The sequence below is a fragment of the Apis mellifera genome, linkage group LG12 (genome assembly GCF_003254395.2).
Source record: "Apis mellifera strain DH4 linkage group LG12, Amel_HAv3.1, whole genome shotgun sequence".
NCBI classification, from domain to species: Eukaryota; Metazoa; Arthropoda; class Insecta; order Hymenoptera; family Apidae; genus Apis; species Apis mellifera.
In genome coordinates, this window is record NC_037649.1 from 1,552,814 (window position 1) to 1,573,858 (window position 21,045).

Sequence of the window (21,045 nt, forward strand, 5' to 3'; positions counted from 1 at the left end):
CTTGAAAATTAGACATATACCATACATAGTGCCCTCTGTCATCCGTCGTGTTAGATTCGTTTTGTTTTCCTTTTAGTTTAAATGAAATTTAGAAACAAGAGTGTGTCGTTAGTTTGCTTGTTGTCAGTTTCGTTCCTTTTCGTGTTTGTTTTGTGAAATTTATATCAAGTAAACAGGTGGCAAGATTATCCTTCTCGTTTAGTTCTACGATGTGAAACGATTTTCGTTTTTTTTTTTGTTACTTATCTATGTGTTTCGTGGTTATTCGTTTATTCGCCATATTGCTGAAAAATTGAAAAGAAAGAGAATCATGACATCGTTATGCATATATACGTACGTAGATAAAATTTTATATGAATATAACTATATAATTTGTTTTATATAACGATTTCAATATCAATTTTTACCTTTATGTTTAAATAATCGTGATATTTTAGGAAAATTAAAAATTTATTAAAAATTTTCATCGATTATTTATATATCGTATATCGTATATAAATAAAATTACAATATTTTTAATTCCATTATAAATAAATCTTTTTTATGAAATTTTGCTCTTGACATTTATTTATTCACGAGCGTATATAATAATTTTTAAATATAAAATTTTGATACATAATTTATTTAAAATTTTATACTTTTGTTTATCATATTCCTAATTTGATTAAATTTTTCTAATATTTTTATAATTTTTGTTTTTTATACTATGATTATCGCTTTCAAAAATTAAGTTAAACATAAAGGTAAAAACTATTTATGAGAAAATATATTTGTAAATACGACATTAAATAATATCGATTGTTTTAGTTAGATTGTTCGAATAATCGAAATATCTAATATTGACAATACCACTATTATCTATAAATTATTGATAGGGGTATGCGGGTACATGAAACTCTCCACAATCTATTACTATTGCGTATTTTGATTAAAATTTAGGGTTAAGATACTAATCATATCATAGTACATAATATCATACTACATAATATTTATAATTTTAGAATTTTTACTTATTTTGTTCCATTAATATTTTATGATTCTTTAATTTTTTTATTCTTTATAATTTTCGTTTATCAGTATCGATATCTATTAATAATATTTACTAATACTAATCTATTAATTTAATCTTTTATATCTTTTTTGTTTATTGTTTATTTTTGCTACATCGTGAATTTTTATTCTATTGTTATTCAAATATATATTTTTCATATTACACACGTCTCGTGTATCGTATAAATGATATAAATATTGTTTTTTTTATATTAATTTCATTTGCGTGATTGAATATTATAAACAATAGATATTAATCAGTATATATGGTGTTAAAAAGACACGTTTCCTTTTCCTTTCTCAATCTTCTTCTTTCTTTTCGTCTCATGGCGTTGTTTCGTATTGTTTATCGTCGTGTAAGCAAATAATACAATCGTACAATGGATGCAAACTTGGCTGGGTTGTCACAAAAGGTTGATTCTTCGCGAAGTGTCCGCGAGGATTACATTGAGCATGATTTCACGGTATCAGACATGGAAAAAGGAACTAGAGCGGACGTCCGCCCGTCTCGAAAGTCCGCGAAATTCAATCGTTGCATGGATGCCCGTGTCGGGGTGTCAATTCAAAGCAACGTAATCTGTGTTCAGCTCGGCCAATAATCGGCTTATTGATTTCGATTCGAGGCTAAAACATCGTCCACAACAATGTTCATCGAGGCGAGTTGTTTTTTCCATTTTTTCTTTTTACTTTGTTCTTTGTCTTTTCCAATTGACAATCGAGTATTTCTGAGTACGGGGACGATTTTAATTTATTTTTAGAGGTGGATGTCCAGGACGTGGTATTTAAAACGCGATAGAAAAAGGGAAATAGGTGTAATTTAATTCCTCCGCATAGAAATGATATTTTTGCTTTTAGTTTTTAGTGCGGTTTTTTTTCATCGAAAACGTTTTTTATTATATGATTCTTTCATCGAGGATTTATTAGTGTGTTTTTATTAAGTTTAATAAATTTAGTAAATGTATTATTTTAAAAGAATTTCACAATAATTAAATTTGAATTCTATTCTAATTAAAATAAAATTAATAATTCTACGTACAAATAATAAATTAAGAATTTTATTCGAAACAAAATAAATAATTTGTTATAATAATAGATTTTAAACACGTTTTTACTTTAAAAAGTAAGAAAATTAATTTCATCCTGTATAAAATAAAAACAAAATTATTTTCAAATAATTTTTTCGAATTAAATTAACGAATATATTTCACGCGAAAAAATGGGTAACAAATTTCCATTTTTTTATTTTACAATAAATTATTAAAATTTCTGGAATTTTTTATAGCCTGACGATATTTACGCTCAAAATTTATCTCGTTTTAAACATTTTGCATCAGGAAAAAAATATCTAAATTACGATAAATCTGCCTAAATTATAGAAATCGAAAAGAAAGAAGAAAAATAGCGTGCAAAAATTTATACCAAATAAATATTAGATTATATACGATGAAAAATAAAATAGAAACATTTTTGATTCATCTTCAGTTCAATTATCAAGTTGAATAACGTAGAGAAATATCTTTGCTCGATTAAAGTAAATAAAATCTAGAAACCGAGAAATATATTTTATTTTTTTAAATACTTCATTTCAATATTATCTCGAGCTTGATAAACAAGCTGTGGAAAACGTAATTGGAATGATTTATCGTAGCGGACATTATTTCGAAAAATAATTAAGTTGAAGAAAAAGCTACGCGTAGACACTTGTAGACGCGAAATTAATATTGGAAACTCGTATCTTACAACGCATTTCAATTTCATCGAGAGTTAATTAACCGGTGGTATGAACCGCATATCGTTTCATTTTTCTCCCCCCTTGTATTTTGTTTAATTTCTATCCACCTTGTTGTTACGCGTTCAATTTGTTAAAACGCTGAATTTTCCGAATTTTTCTACGCGGAAAAAAAGGAGCGTTAATTAGTTGCAATTTAAACGTTGGCAAAAACAAGAATGATCTCTCTTTCTTTTTCCTCTTTTTTTTTTCCTCGCGCAGATTTCGATGGTGGAAATTTTTTTCCCCTCTTTTCCTTTTTTCGTCGGTGGTAGAATGTAAGTACAGTCGGTCGTGAAAATTATTCGTATATATTATCACCCAAGGAAATCCATTTAATCCGCAAATTTTAATAAAAATATGTAAAAGTGTAATCGTGTGCAGCAATTTATTTGTAAGCAAGTGAAATTTAAATTTTCAATGAAAGGATACAAAAAGTAAGAAGATTAAAATTTGAACACATTTTAAGGTTAACAATTTTATTTTTTCCAAACTCTTGAGATATTTTATATTTTATATTGCAAAATATGATATTTGATATAAAGATAAATATTTAAAAAGAAATATATATATATGCAGATAAACTAATACAATTCATTGATACAATTACAGCAAGTATTTTGTATTTGATTATTTATACCTCTCTGCATATCATATGGATTCTACAACATTTCTAATAGATCTAAATTTCCTATACATGTGAATAAATCTTGATAAACAAATCTCAAATAACATTTTTGAGCACCATAAATTTTCTTTTCATCTCTAGAATTAACAAATTTATCCCATGATTTGTGTATGATCAATTGTGCTTAATATTTCAGAAACAAAATTATTGTCGGTTTTGATAACACAATTTGTTGATTTATCTCGAAACATCTATTAATAATAATAAGTATACGAACATTTTTGCCACTGACTGTACAGAATCGTTTGTATAAACAGACCATCACTTTGGTTGCGTTTAATTACGACGACGATTAATCCCTACAGTTGTAAATATTCAAATTTCGATGACGTTTTACGCCGGTTTCGTTTGGTCACGAAATAAAATAAAATCGCGATATTTTTGCTCTTTCCCCACTTAGAGATTTTTTTATAAACTTTTCGTGTATTTATGAATATTTTGTCACGCGTTAAATTACGATGTTACAAGGTTGCTTTTCACTTTTCTAGCACCAAACCTCTCGAGGGGGATTGAGATGAGACAGAATATAATTTATTTATGTGAGTATAAAAATTAAAAAATTCATGTATGAAAATAGAAAGGAAAAAGAGTTCTATAGAATGGGAATTTTTTGTGATAGATGATTATTGATGTGATAATAATTTATAAAATTTAATTCTTCATAGATAAAATAGATATTTTCCTAGAATTATATTTCTGAATGAATAAAGATTTTATTTATATATTAAACAATGTAATCATTTATGCTTATTGTTTATGATATATTATCACGACTAGAATAGAAAACAATTAAAAACAGCTTCATAGAGTGTAATTAAAAATAAGAAGAAAGAATTCGTCAGAAAATGTATTTTTATCACAGAGTGAGTTCAAATTTTTGTTCACAAAATTCAGCGAAAATGAAATTTTTTTTAATATTTTATCTTTTTAGTATTTTACTGCGATTCGATTTCATGTTTCGAATTTCGTACAACTCGTTTCCACGAATTGGTCCAGAAAACATAGATCAATGGAGTTTCAAACAATATCCATTTTCGAAAATTAAACACCCTGTCATAAAGAATTTCGCATTCGTTTGATTATTTCTATTGATTTAAGTTTGATTTTTATAGCTGAATAACCGTTTCGATGTTTTTCCATTGAATCTTTATCGTGAAAGAGAATTGTTTTTGAAAATTAATCATACGGCAATAAACAAAAATCACGAAACACTACTATAATTAAAAAAAAGTGATTCGATAATTATTGTAGGAATATACATTATATTTAATTTTTTTATTTTATCTCTCTTTTACTTTATCCAATACAAAATTAAATTTCTTATATATTGAGAAATATTGTTCATATATTATTACTATAATAAACCTCAACCAATATTTATATTTATATATATACGAATATTCTAGTTGACAAAATGATAATATGAGAAATAATTATATATTGTACATGATACTTTATTTCAATAATAGAAAAAAATGTTTCAAAATTGCTTAGTCTTTAACGAGAAATAATATCGTAAAATAAAATTATTAAAAATTATTAAAAATTATATATAATTTATATATAATTTTATATAATATAATTATATAAAATTATTAAAAATAATTATTAAAATTTCATTTCTTTAATATCTTTTTTTTATCCATCTTTCAAAACATTTCAAGACAAATATAATAATTTGTAACTGAAGATCATTAAAGATCACTCAAGATCTACCTTCTTCTTTTCAATAAATTTTCAACAACTTTCTCTTTTTCCTTCTTTGCCAAAAAGTTCGACGCAAGATTCATTTCGAATCACAGTGTGGACATCACCTTAACATCGTCCCTGACCGTCACTGTTATCGTATATCCGATGCTTCATTGACCACGCGTCATGTGTGCGCCACGCGTGGTTACGTGTGCACCTGTGCACGTGTAGATATCCACACTGACACGCAGGTGTACACACCTGGCAAGTTCGTTACACGGCTCGTGTTGTCCCGTGGCTACGTGTAACCCGTCGAGATTGCTACTCTTAGTCACTCGCTTTGCGCTTCTGTAAATAGGGGTGTGTTTCCGGGAGAAAAACGACTGATTCTGGCGGAATTTGGATGATGGCGACACGGTTGGATGGTGTAGAATCTTGGAAAAAGGGTAGAAAATTTAGAAAAATTGTTGGCTTGATATTTTTGGGGAAATTTTATTTTTGAGAAATGATTAGGCAGATTAGGGTATCTTTGAATATAAAAAGAAACCAAAATCAAGTGCAAAATTGATATAATTTAATTTAAAAAAAGGATGTGGTTGCATTTTGCAAATACATTAATATATAAGATATAATATATTTATTTCAAATTATTTGCATGATTCTTATATATATTAATATTTATTTGAAATATTGTTTCTTTATTTAACTATTAGCTTGTAATTCATTAATATTAATGTTATTGGCCTATAGAACCTAAATGTTTTGAACCTAATGTATTTTATTTCTATGTTTATTTCTATATATTTCTATTATTTCTATATATTTTCATATTCTCATATATCATAAAACAAAAAATATTTATTTCAAATTATTTGCATGATTCTTATATATATATATAAATATTATAATATATAAATATATTAATATTGAAATATTGTTTCTTTATTTAACTATTAGCTTGTAATTCATTAATATTAATGTTATTGGCCTATAGAAATGTTTATTTTATTTCTATGTTTATTTCTATGTATATTTTCATATTCTCATATATCATAAAACAAAAAATATGAATTCGGTTCTAGTATTAAAAAATTTTCCGTTTGAAAATATTTATTTTCCTTTTTGTCTAAAATAAACGTATCAGTAAAAAAAAAAGATATTAATTCCCTTGTTAAAATATTAATTTTTCAATATTTATTTTTTCTTATCACGAATTAGTCATTCATAGAAGTTTCGATTTTATTTTTATTTTAGAATTTTTTTTTCTTTAAATTTCGCATAAAATATCAATTCAAAAGTTTGCGCAAGATATTAAGAAGAAAATTCGGTAAGTAACATATGCTGTTTGCATTCAATCGTTTCACGTTTCATTCGAATATGCTTCTCTTTGAGAAGAGAATTTTTGATGCCGAGAATCATGATAAATCTTATGAAATGAAGGTGCGTTGAATTTTCCCTCTATATCTTTGAAATATCGTATCTGATAACTGTCGTTTAATATATAAAAAATTCAATATGATATACATTTAAAAAGATCCTATTATAAAGGATTTCTTACACAACTACATCTTTAACATTATTAGAGATAGGAAAAAATTGAATGGAATTGAATAAAATGGAAGTATTAGGTATTCAGATGTTTCATTGAAATATAATAAAGAGAATCTTTCAGGTAATAATAGTTCAATCAAATAATTTTTAAGTTTAATATTATTATACCACATTACAATATAATAAAATCTTATTACAACATATATAAAATTCAATCAATTTTTATATCTAAGAATATAAAAAGAAAGAAAGAAAAAATAGAGAATGATCATTTTTGACGCTTAAATAAGTATTTACATTGAATATTTATGACAGTTTGAATATAAACAAAAATTTACAAATAAAGAAATTTATATTTACATGTAATATTATTATATAACTATATTATATATATTTATATAAAGAAATAAAAAAACTCAATCTATTTTTATTTTTATTTGCAAAGAATAAGAAATGAAAAGTAAACAATATAAATAATCATTTTAATTAAACAAAAAATATTTAATTCACAATCTAATTGTAAATATAAATAAATAGTATATTAAAATATGTATATTAAATAATACATTATTTCCAAATAATGTTTGTAGGAAAATATATTAATTTTTTGTTACGTTCCTTTCACTTTATTCACTTCTGAATGCGTCACAGTTGTCAGATCAGCCTAACGTCTTAATATCTCAGCCGAGACGATTTACATCTTTCTTGCTCCCTTTGGAGCTGTTAATCTCCCAATGCTGGGTGTCTGAATGAGCGTCGAATGCGTTATCCAGCTCGTCTGATGGCTGAGATAAGTTAATTAAGGGAAATTCCAATTATATCTGTTGCAAAGACGCGTCTCGATGTTACGTCTTTCCTTTTCCACGAGATTCTGTTATACCAGAGATTATCTGTTAAAAGATTTTAAACCATGGTCGCTGATTCAACTTTTTAGAAAAACTATTAAAAGGTAGTAATTTTTTATCCTTACCCTTTTGAAATATTTTAATTAAAAAATTTTTGTACTGAGAATTTTCTAATTCTGAATCGTTGTTGAATTTCTGACTTGTCTGAATTAATTCATGCTGTCTTTATTAAGAAATTTATGTGTTTTGAAAATCTGATTTTAACAGAATATTTTGTGCAAAACATAATGGATTATAGAATAATTTATTTTTCAGAAAAGTTTCTTTCCAATTTCTTACCATTTTCTCATGTTTCATGTATTCATTTGGAAATAACAGAGTGATAGAATTTTTTTAATTACAAGCATAATAATTCTTGCATAATCCAAAGTGTTACTATTTGGTTTATCCTGTAAATAAGTTTTAACATACATGTTTTTTTCACGTCACTTTGTCTCCTTGTTATTTTCTTTTCCATTTCCTTTCAATAAATAAGCAACAAGAATTTTTCTTTCAATTAACATAATAATATTCTAGAGATAAACCATCTTTTCAAACTTTTCATTTTGGATATGCATTCCGGGTGATTCATCCACGAGTAAAAGATTGTTTTCATCTGCATTTCACCAAAGTGAACATCAAAGTAGAGTCAGTTTCTATTTTCGATGATAAACGATAGATGATTTCCATAGTGACAAGTCAAATTTGTTATCCAATAACAAATGATGGTGTATTCATACATAATTGCTAACAAAGTTTGAAAATATCTTTTCCAAAAACATATAGAAACATATATCTTTAAAGGCATATTGAAATAAGAAAACAAATATTCTCAAAAAAGTATATAAATCTATGTATAAAGAATTATATTTATAAAATTAAAACATTATTCTTAACTTCAATTTAAATTTAAAATTTAAATTAAATTTAAAATTTTCAATTGATCTTAAGTATCTTAAGTATCTTAAATATAAATCTTATAAATTATCTTATAAATTAATCTTAAGTATAAATAGTAATCTTAAGTAAGATCTTAAGTATAAATAGAAGTAAAAATAACTTCATATTTTTCATATTCATTATATAAACGTTATAGAAATCCAGAAAAAAAACGTGAATTCGTCTTTCCCTCCAAGCAAGAATCGGCTCGTTGTTCCAAATAAATCCATCGTGAGGAGGAAGGGCGGCGTGCAGGTAGGTCATGGTGTAAAAACGTAACGGCCACATAATTCGCAAGCCTGGGGACTTCCAATCGTCTACACTTCAAAGAGAGAGAGAGGGGCTGGGTTAGCTTGTGAACACGGCCGGTTCGAGGCCACCTTCGCACGCGCGAATAGCCAGTAGTGGCAACCGAGCGCGAACGTTTATTTTTAGTGCAATTTGTCGCTCGAACGATGCCATAAAGCGAAGGCTACACGCCGTGTGTGTACCGGCCTATAGAAATTTTCACGTGTTTGTACCCACGACTAAACGTCACTCGCATCGTTAAATGTGTCGACGGTGGACGATACGCGGGCGGGGAGAGCGAGGAGCCCGCTTTATAAACCATCCCGTTTGGCCTTTCGTATCATCCGCCCGATGCTCACTACGAAGCAACCAATGGATTGTCGATCCGCCGACATTGCCTCTTCTTTTGTGTTTTCTCGCTCGTGTGTGTTCAAGTTTCGACGTATCGAGATTATAATAGCGTATTCGAGTTAAGTAACACGCGGTAATACGTGTTCTTGTATTTCAGCGATTTTACGTTACAAATTATTCCGAGGAATTTAGCCTACAATGGTTCGAATAATGCATATAGACAAAATTCATTTTTAAATGTATAGAAAAATAATTGTTTCGATATATATAGGACTGTACGTTAAAACTCTTGTACGTTAAAATTTTAAATTCTTTTTCTTGAACGTTTGCAGATTGAACAAAATATAGGTCACATTTCGATCGTTGAGGAATATTTTGTAAATTTTTTAAGACACGTTTAAATTTCAATTTTGTAACGGATATGATATTTATTTTAATTCAAATCGTTATAAATTATCAATAAATATATTTTGTTTTTTTTTTTCATATTAGAATTTTTTCACAATGTGTAATGATTTGTCAAAATTTGCAGTAACGATTAAACGTATGAAAAGTAGAAACTCTTTTTCACTGCCATATTTGATTTGCAAAACTTTGCAAACTCAAATTGAAATTAATTTTAATACACAGCCACCTATGACATGTACAGGCACAATTCAGCGGATTTTTTGATTTAGCCATTGATATTTATGGATTAATTTTAAACTATGTTATATTACAATATATGCATTTCTATTATTGTTTATTTATTATATTTTAAGGAAATAAATAATGATAATATTTCTAACTTTAATTGACAATTTTTTTATTTCTTTCAATCTTTGAGCAATTGTCTTCTTATAATATTTTTTTTATTTTTTCATTTTGTAATTTTTACTTTTATCATTTTTATTGTTATTTTATTAAATTATGGTTTATTTTTGGCCAATATTTATTGGATAATTTATAGAATTGTCGAGGATAGCACTTTTTCCTTAATATCTGTTTCTTTAGAATAATTCATTTTCAATTATTAAGATCCCGTTTATTGTATTATTTTTTGTAAAATTCAAAGCTCTTTCTAAGTTAATTGCCTTTTTTCCCAATCAAATATTTTTCCCTTTCAAATAATTGGTTAACTTAAGGATTCAAATATATATTTTCTTTTTTATTTTATACTAATTAAATATATTTAATCATACTTTTATATCGTATAAATCTTTAATGAAATGATAAATTGTAATTATATAATATTGGATGAGTATCATTTTCTAAAACTTAAATCTCCATAATATAAACTCAAAATATGGAGAAATATAATTTTATCCAGTTAACTCGAACTATTATTCCAACCACTGTGCCATTCTTTCGAAAGAAAATAAACTCTTTGTGTATGCAATTCTTTACAAGAAAATTTACGATAGGAATTTATATTAATTGCCATAGTTTGCGGTAGAATAGTGCGGAATAAATAGTAATAAGGATAAATTGTTGGAAATTTAATAGTATTACTGTGTAATGGTACAACGTGTCCACAAGTATTTTTTTCTTTATTTTTCTAACAAATACTGATAGATACATTTATTTAAAAAAATAATAATAATTTTGAAAGCAAAATGCAAAATCTTTATTTTTTTAACAAATATTGATAGATACATTTGTTTAAAAAAAATAATAATAATTTTGAAAACAAAATGCAAAATCTTTATTTTTCTAACAAATACTAATAGATACATTTATTTAAAAAAATAATAATAATTTTGAAAACAAAATGCAAAATCTTTATTTTTCTAACAAATATTGATAGATACATTTGTTTAAAAAAAATAATAATAATTTTGAAAACAAAATGCAAAATCTTTATTTTTCTAACAAATACTAATAGATACATTTATTTAAAAAAATAATAATTTTGAAAATAAAATGCAAAATCTTCATTTTTCTAACAAATACTGATAGATATATTTATTTAAAAAAATAATAATAATTTTGAAAACAAAATGGAATTACTTTCGATTAATTTGGTTCCTTTTAACGCTATGGTAACTAAACGATACTGGTCACGATATCCATATTTTTATTTTGAAAATTATCTCATAGAAATGATATACAAATTATACAATTGATCGAGTTAAAATATCGAAGCATTCTTCGACCAAATAAATCCTATTAACAATTAGAAGAAGGATCAGTAACTTCAAGTTTGTAATCCAAATATTTAATGGAAAAATCGCGAATTATTCGCATAATTTTGGGAAATTGACGTTCGATATTTTCGAACATCGTCTAAAAACGCGATATCGATTATCCGTTTAAATTTGAATAATATTCGAAATGACGCATAACGAAGCTCGGCAAGCGTATAATGCTTCATTACGCGTGATGATGCGATGAAATTAATTAATAAAATTCCCGGCCGCCGAGTTCCATCCATGTGTACGTATTATCTCGCCGCTCAAGAGGGTTTAAATCAAAATCAACCCAATAGACTCGCGAACCCGGTTGAGAGAGAATTAAAATCAAAATCAAATTTACAGTTGATAATCCTGAGGAAACAAAAGCCGCTCGACCATTTCCCACTGTGTTTGTTCCATTCTTCTCGGATCGATTTCTCCTTTCTTTTCACTATCGTGTTATGCTATAGCATTTATTTAATCTGTTACGATTCTACGATTTCGACTATTCATGGATTTGGATGAATGTGTTTGTTTTGTTTTTAAAAATAATTTCAAAGAAGTACACGTAAAGAAGTATAGTGTACATATATATTTTTATTATTTCCTTAAAAAAATTGAAATAATAACAATTGATTGAATGTTAATATATTATAATTACACAGTATATTACAGAATATATTTACTACAAATTTTATTAGAAATTATTACAGAAAAACAAATGTTAATATATTATAATTACATGATATTTATTCAATTATCACATTCTTATAATTAAATATTTCTCAAATTTTATTAGAAATTATCCAAAAGAAAATATTAATATATTATAATTACAAAATATGTTACAGAATATATTATGAGAAATTTTACTAGAAATCATTCCAAAAGAATAAATGTTATTATATTACAATTACACAAATATGTTACAGAATATATTATTACAAATTTCATTACAAATCATTCCAAAAGAATAAATGTTAATACAATTACAATTACATGATATATTATTACAAATTTTATTAAAAATCATTTCAAAAAACAAATATTAATATATTACAATTACACAATAGGTTACAGAATATATTATGAAAAATTTTATTACAAATCATTTCCAAAGGAACAAATGCTAATATATTACAATTATATAATATTTTATATTTTATTATATATTATATTATATTATATTAATTATATAATATTATTATTATTATATGTTTCAATGACACATTGTTATAATTAAATATTTATAATTATAATTAAATATTTCCCAAATTTTATTAGAAATCATTCCAAAAGAATAAAACAATTACATATATATGTGATATGTTACAGAATATATTATTATAAATTTCATTACAAATCATTCCAAAGGTTAATATGTTACAATTATATAATATATTATTATTGTATGTATATTTCAATTACAAATTTTTATAATTAAATATTTCCCAAATTTTATTACAAATTATTCCAAAAAGATAAATGTTAATATGTTACAATTATATAATATTTATTCAATTATTACATTCTTATAATTAAATATTTCCCAAATTTTATTTGAAATTATTCCAAAAGGACAAATGTTAATAATATGTTACAATTATATAATATATTATTATTGTATGTTTCAATTACACATAATTAAATATTTCCCAAATTTTATTAGAAATTATTTCAAAAGGACAAATGTCAATATATTACAATAACACAATATATTGCAGAATATATTACTACAAATTTTATTACAAATCATTCTAAAAGTACAAATGTTAATACAATTACAATTACATAATATGTTACAGAATATATTATTACAAATTTTATTAGAAATCATTCCAAAAAAACAAATATTAATATATTACAATTACACAATATATTACAGAATATGTTATTACAAATTTTATTACAAACCATTCCAAAAGAACAAATGTTAGAATTATGTAAAATATTATTATTATATGTTTTAATTACACATTCTTATAATTAAATATTTCCCAAATTTTATTAGAAATCATTCCAAAAGGATAAATGTTAATATGTTACAATTATATAATATATTATTATTGTTGTATGTTTCAATTACACATTGTTATAATTAAATATTTCCCAAATTTTATTAGAAATCATTCCAAAAGAATAAATGTTATTATATTACAATTACACAATATGTTGCAGAATATATTATTACAAATTTTATTACAAATCATTCTAAAAGTACAAATGTTAGTACAATTACAATTACACAATATGTTACAGAATATATTATTACAAATTTCATTACAAATCATTCCAAAAAAACAAATATTAATATATTACAATTACATAATATTTATTTAATTATCACATTCTTATTAATTTTATAAGAAATCATTCGAAAAGGACAAATGTTAATATATTACAATTATATGATATATCACACAAAATATTATTACCGTATGCTTCAATGTACGTTTGAAACCAGAACGAGAAACACGATTGTTAAACTCTTCTTGTTTCTCGATCAAATTTATTCCATTCGAATCCCTGATCGATAATTCTTCTTCCGGTTCCTCGTTCACGAGACGTCAACGCTTCATTTGCACCGCGACTAATTTTTTCCTCTCCTTCGTCTCTTTTCCTCTCCCTTCCTCTCCTCCTCCAACGAAAAGAAAAAAGGGTTGGAAGCAGGTCCGAAATATCGTTCATTATGTTCACAAGCTTTGGTTACCTTTGCCACCGTCACACAGGGTTGGCCCCCGATCTTCAGCCATCCGATTACAGGTTCGGTTCGTTCGTAGGCCGATGCTCGTTTCATAGCGATCAGATCCTTCCACATGGCAGATCAAAACTGGGGAAATCGACGACGTGCACGAGCACGGGCCATCTGACACGAAAAGAGAGAGAGAAAGAGAGAGAGAGAGGCACCACTTCCGGTTCTGCTCGCCGAGAACCAGTCAGAAAGAATTAACCGGATAACGCGTGTACCAGCCTGTGCACTCGAATTCAAACCCGCTCGCTCCCTCGTCGCCCTCCTCTTACGCGAGATCTTCTTCTTTTCGTCTTACCTCCATTTTGGAGCTCGCGGATGAACGATTTTTCGATAATCTCGAGGATTAGAAGGAAGGGCGAAGCTTCGAAGTGTAACTGTATTGTTATTTGTAATATCGTTGTGAGGATAATTTAAAAGAGAGGAATAAAGAGGATTATTCGTCTAATGTGATAAGGAAATTATGTGATGTCGATAGAAAATTTCTTCTTTGAGATCAAAGAATTTCAGCATCTTTTTATCTCTTTGTATAATTATAAAGTTATATATATATATATTTGGAAAATACTGGAAAATTTTATGATTTCTATATTAATTATATCAATTGTTTCTATATTAATTATATCAATATGTATTTAAAGTATTCAATTGATCAATGAAATGATATTAATTGATCATAAAATTTATCTCATAATTAGGATTTTCAAATTTAAGTTATATATATAATATATATAATATATAAAATATATATAATATATATATATATTTGGAAAATGTTGAAAATTTTAGACGTTGATTTCAATTGTTTCTATATTAATTATATCAACATGTATTTAAAATAGTCGAAGAATCAATTGATCAATAAAATAATATTAATTAATCATAAAATTCATCTCATAATTAGATTAGATTTTCAAATTTAAGTTATATATATATATATTTGGAAAATGTTAATGAAAATTTTAGATGTTGATTTCAATTGTTTCTATATTAGTTTCTATATTATTATTGTTTCTATATCAACATGTATTTAAAGTATTCAATTGATCAATGAAATGATATTAATTGATCATAAAATTTATCTCATAATTAGGATTTTCAAATTTAAGTTATATATATATATTTGGAAAATGCTGGGAAATTTTATGATTTCAATTGTTTCTATATTAATTATATCAATATGTATTTAAACTATTCAATTGATCAATGAAATGATATTAATTGATCATAAAATTTATCTCATAATTAGGATTTTCAAATTTAAGTTATATATATATATTTGGAAAATGCTGGGAAATTTTATGATTTCAATTGTTTCTATATTAATTATATCAATATGTATTTAAACTATTCAATTGATCAATGAAATGATATTAATTGATCATAAAATTTATCTTATAATTAGAATTTTCAAATTTAAATTTTATATATATATATTTGAAAAATGCTGGAAAATTTTATGATTTCAATTGTTTCTATATTAATTATATCAACATGTATTTAAAGTATTCAATTGATTAATGAAATGATATTAATTGATCATAAAATTTATCTCATAATTAGGATTTTCAAATTTATATATATATATATATATTTGATATATAATTTGATATATTTGATATATAATTTATCTCATAATTGGGATTTTCAAATTTAAATTATATATATATATATTTGGAAAATGTTGAAAATTTTAGATGTTGATTTTAATTGTTTCTATATTAATTATATCAATATGTATTTAAAATAGTCGAAGAATCAATTGATCAATAAAATAATATTAATTAATCATAAAATTCATCTCATAATTAGGATTTTCAAATTTAAGTTACATATATATATTTGGAAAATGTTAATGAAAATTTTAGATGTTGATTTCAATTGTTTCTATATTAATTATATCAACATGTATTTAAAGTATTCAATTGATTAGTGAAATGATATTAATTAATCATAAAATTTATCTTATAATTAGGATTTTCAAATTTAAATTATATATACATATTTGAAAAATGCTGGAAAATTTTATGATTTCAATTGTTTTTATATTTAAAATATTCAATTGATTAATGAAATGATATTAATTAATCATAAAATTTATCTCATAATTAGGATTTTCAAATTTAAGTTATATATATATATATATTTGAAAAATGCTGGAAAATTTTATGATTTCAATTGTTTCTATATTAATTATATCAACATATATTCGAAGAATCAATTGATTAATGAAATGATATTAATTAACTATAAAATTTATCTCATAATTAGGATTTTCAAATTTAAGTTATATATATATATATATTTGAAAAATATATATATGGAAAATTTTATGATTTCAATTGTTTCTATATTAATTATATCAACATGTATTTAAAATATTCAATTGATCAATGAAATGATATTAATTAATCATAAAATTCATCTCATAATTAGGATTTTCAAATTTAAGTTACATATATATATTTGGAAAATGTTAATGAAAATTTTAGATGTTGATTTCAATTGTTTCTATATTAATTATATCAATATGTATTTAAAGTATTCAATTGATTAATGAAATGATATTAATTAATCATAAAATTTATCTTATAATTAGGATTTTCAAATTTAAATTATATATATATATATTTGAAAAATGCTGGAAAATTTTATGATTTCAATTGTTTTTATATTTAAAATATTCAATTGATTAATGAAATGATATTAATTAATCATAAAATTTATCTCATAATTAGGATTTTCAAATTTGACTAATATATTTTAATATATCGTATTTTTTCAGATTGAGGAGGATTAGCCTGACGGTGTTAAAATTTGATTGACCGGATTAATTATCTTCCTGAATCGGACGGTCAATCTCTCAAATACAACTCGGTATTTACGTATTTGAGTTGTCCAAAGAAGTTGCAATATGCCGGTGAGTTTGGTACATTAAACTTTGTTGCAAATTCGAGATAGCTGCTCTTCTAGCTTTTCATTTTAGAATGGATGGCAAACCTCAAAGCTTATTTTTATTTGCCATGATGTGGATTCTTAAATTTTTACAATCGAAATATCCAGAGATTGGCATTTTCAACGAGATAGGATATAATTTTTATGGAAAAGGATACGATTTAGAAAATTTCATTGGATGTTGAATAATACATTTATAGGATAATAAAACGATAAAAGAACGAGATTGCTTGCTTAAAAAGAGTTTCAATCTTTTCGAATTCTTCTACCGTTTCTTTACTCCTTTCGAACATAATTTCCAACTTGAAATTTATTAAAACGAATATGTTTTTACTTTTTTCTATTAAAAAAATTTAAATCAATGATTGAACCTAAACTTTTTCTGATAATAAAAATATTACTTGTAATATTGCTTTAAAATGTAGAAAACTGTAGAAAAAGTGAAATTCAAAGTGCACATAACATCATCACAAATAGATGGAATTTATTTTCTTTACTTTTCTTATTGCATTAAAAAATTGGAAAATTTTTGATTTATATAACCAGATTCTTAACGTCATATGTTATTAATATGATGAAAAGAAAGTAATATTATAGGATAGTAATTATAAAAATATTGTATAATCCATCATATAATTTTCATTTTCTCTTTCACTAAGAGTAAAGAAATCAATCAAACCTGAGATAAGTCATCCATCAAATGAAAAATTTCATTTCTTTCCACGTATAGTAATACGAATCTTTCAAATTCCAAACTTTTCAATTTTAATATCATTTTAATCCTTTTATTAAAAAAACCAACTTCACTTATCATGCCTATCATAATTAGAAATAATCCTTAAATTCCCAATCGTGTAAACAATATACAAAAATTATTATCACATTTATTTATTTACAATTTATTAAACATTATTAAATTTGAATCGCATCAAAAGAGATGTTTTTAAATAAAATTTTTTAAATAAACATTATAAATTCCAAAAAGAAGTATTTTTGCCATAAACCCTTCAATTTCCATCCTGATGAAAGAATAAAATCGAAGAATAAAAAAAAAAAAAAGATATCCCATCCTATATAAAGAAATCGTCCTCTAAAAATCCCCTCAATCACATCCGCAAAATCAAAACTCGCAATTTCATCAGTCAACCCGACACATAATCGCCCGCCGACCTTAGTCTACGATCTGTCCCGCGGCTTTAAAGACTCGGGCGAATCGTTGTACCCGATTCAATTACCTTTGAAATCCCTTGTCGTCGGACATTAAAGCCAGAACTAATCCCCGGGACACTGTGCAAGAGCGAAGCTACAAGCGGATGCTCTCACCCCGCCGCTAAGCTTCGTGGAATCCTCTATGGGGTAACGATAATCGATAGAAGGAGGGGGAAAAAAAGAAAGAAGAAAAAAGGAGGAAGGGAAGAAGAAAAAAGAGATGGAGAGGAGAAGTAAAACACAACGTTGTCACCGCTTGAGCGACGAAATATCTCGTGTCTGAAGGGTTTGAAACCGAGTGAGAAACACGGTGGAATGCGGTTTCCTTCGACCCTTTCGCAAATAATATTGTTATTTGAATAAGAATCAGTTGATAAATTTCGAATTCTTGCAGTTGCGTATCTTGAATCATGGGGCAACGATGGATGGATGGATGGATGGATGAAAAATTGTGGATATGGTTGTAGTATTGATTTCATTTCATAGGGAAAAGAAGTTTTGTGGAAAGCGAAATGGTTTGATTTTTTAATAAGATCATCATTGATATTTATAGTTTTAATAAAATAAAATCTTGTAATGATTGATTATTCGAAGTTTTGGTTAATTTAAATATCAATTATTCGAATGATTGAATTTGGAGTAATCGATGATATATCGATATATCGATTATTTGTTTAACTGAATCAATTGATTATTAATTTTCGTAAATCGTAACAAGAAATTTTACTTTTCCTTGTGAATTTATTATGATCTTAAAATATTTGATTGTGTTCCAATTTCCTTTTTAAAAACAATTAGATTATTGCTACGAAACAAAATAATAATTTATCTTTATTTATTTATTGATATATTTTTAAAATTTTGGTTATAATGGCTAGTGAAAGTAGTTAGTGAAAGGAATATAGAAGATGTGTTTAGGACAAAACAATTAGGTTATTGCTAGGAAATAAAGTAATACTGAATTTATCTTTTTGCTTATCTCCTATTTATTTATTGATTTCTTTTTGAAATTTTGGTTATAGTGAAAAAGGAATATAGAAAATGTTTGTGTTTAGAACAAAACAATTAGGTTATTGTTATGAAACAAAGTGATATTAAATTTATCTTTTATTCCATATCCTTTTTAAAAACAATTAGATTATTGTTACAAAACAAAATAATACTAAATTTATCTTTATTTATTTATTGATATATTTTTAAAATTTTAGTTATAATAGTTAATGAAAATAGTTAGTGAAGGAGGAATGTAGAAGATGTGTTTAGGACAAAACTATTAGATTATTGTATAGGAAACAAAATAATATTGAATTTATCTTTTATTTTCTTCTTAAAAATAATTAAGTTGTTGTTATGAAACAAAATAATACTGACTTCATTTTTTTGCTTATCTCTTATTTATTTATTGATTTGTTTTTGAAATTTTAGTTATAATGGAAAAGGGATATAGAAAATGTGTTTAGGATAAAACAATTAGGTTATTGTTATGAAGCAAAGTAATATTAAATTTATCTTTTATTTCATTTCCTTTTTAAAAACAATTAGATTATTGCTATAAAACAAAATAATATTAAATTTATCTCTATTTATTTATTGATATATGTTTAAAATTTTAATGGTTAGTGAAAGTAGTTAGTGAAAAAGAAGTATAGAAGATATGTTTAGGACAAAGAAACTAAGTATAAAACAAAATAGTACTGAATTTATCTTTTATTCCATCTTTCATTCTTCTTAAAAACAATTAGGTTATTGCTAAGAAACAAAATAATACTGAATTTATCTTTTATTCCATTTTTTACTGAATTTATCTTTTTGCTTATTTCTTATTTATTTATTGATTTGTTTTTGAAATTTTGGTTATAATGAAAAAGGGATATATATAAAAGATATGTTTAGGACAAAACAATTAACAATTATGTTATTATGTTATGAAACAAAGTAATATTAAATTTATCTTTTTGCTTATCTCTTATTTATTTATTGATTTATTTTTGAAATTTTAATTATAATGAAAAAGGGATATAGAAGATGTGTTTAGGACAAAACAATTAGATTATTGCTATGAAACAAAGTAATATTAAATTTATCTTTTATTCCATTTTCTTTTTAAAAACAATTAAGTTATTGCTATGAAATAAAATATTGAATTAATCTTTTTGCTTATCTTTATTTATTTATTGATTTGTTTTTGATTATAGTGATTATAGTATAGCGTGAAAGAGGAGATATAGAAGATGTGTTTAGGAAAGTGATATCGATGTTGTTCCGGTTTTGCCGAGTTGATACGCCGGAAGTTGTGCGTGGTGACGGATGATGATGGAACTTGTATTATCAAATGCTGTCGACACGTGTTGAGTTTGAGTTGTTGTATTGATATTCAAATGTCAGATTTTTTTTTTAAATAGCACGTAACTTATTTTTATACAATAATTATCATATATTGCATATTTATATGCTTGAACTAAAATTGTCCAACCTAAATTATTTAAACAACGATCATTAAATCATCACAATCCTGTTCAAGATGATAATAATAAAATTATCATTCTCTAAATATTTATCCTTAAATCTTAAAATTTATCCTTAAAATTTTCCAGAGGTTTCGAATTTCCAATCTCGAAAATCCCGTTCGAGAAATAAAAATTATATATTTTCCTTCAATTTCCGTGATTTATTCGTGCATTCAATTACGCACATATCAATTGGCAATTTTCTGTGTTAGCTCCATGAAAAGTGGCCATTGACCGAATCACCTGACATTCTCCAAGTTTCCA

The 21,045-nt window shown here is 25.0% G+C and overlaps 1 long non-coding RNA gene across 1 annotated transcript in view; it reads left to right on the forward strand.

Moving 5' to 3' along the window:
• Positions 1–8,657: 8,657 nt before the first annotated feature.
• The window catches only part of LOC100577559, a 49,775-nt gene continuing 37,387 nt past the window's right edge, over positions 8,658–21,045 (forward strand). Inside the window, exons 1-2 of the long non-coding RNA XR_003305847.1 lie at positions 8,658–9,326; positions 16,896–17,030. This is a non-coding gene — a long non-coding RNA (uncharacterized LOC100577559). The remainder of the gene's footprint in view (positions 9,327–16,895; positions 17,031–21,045) is intronic.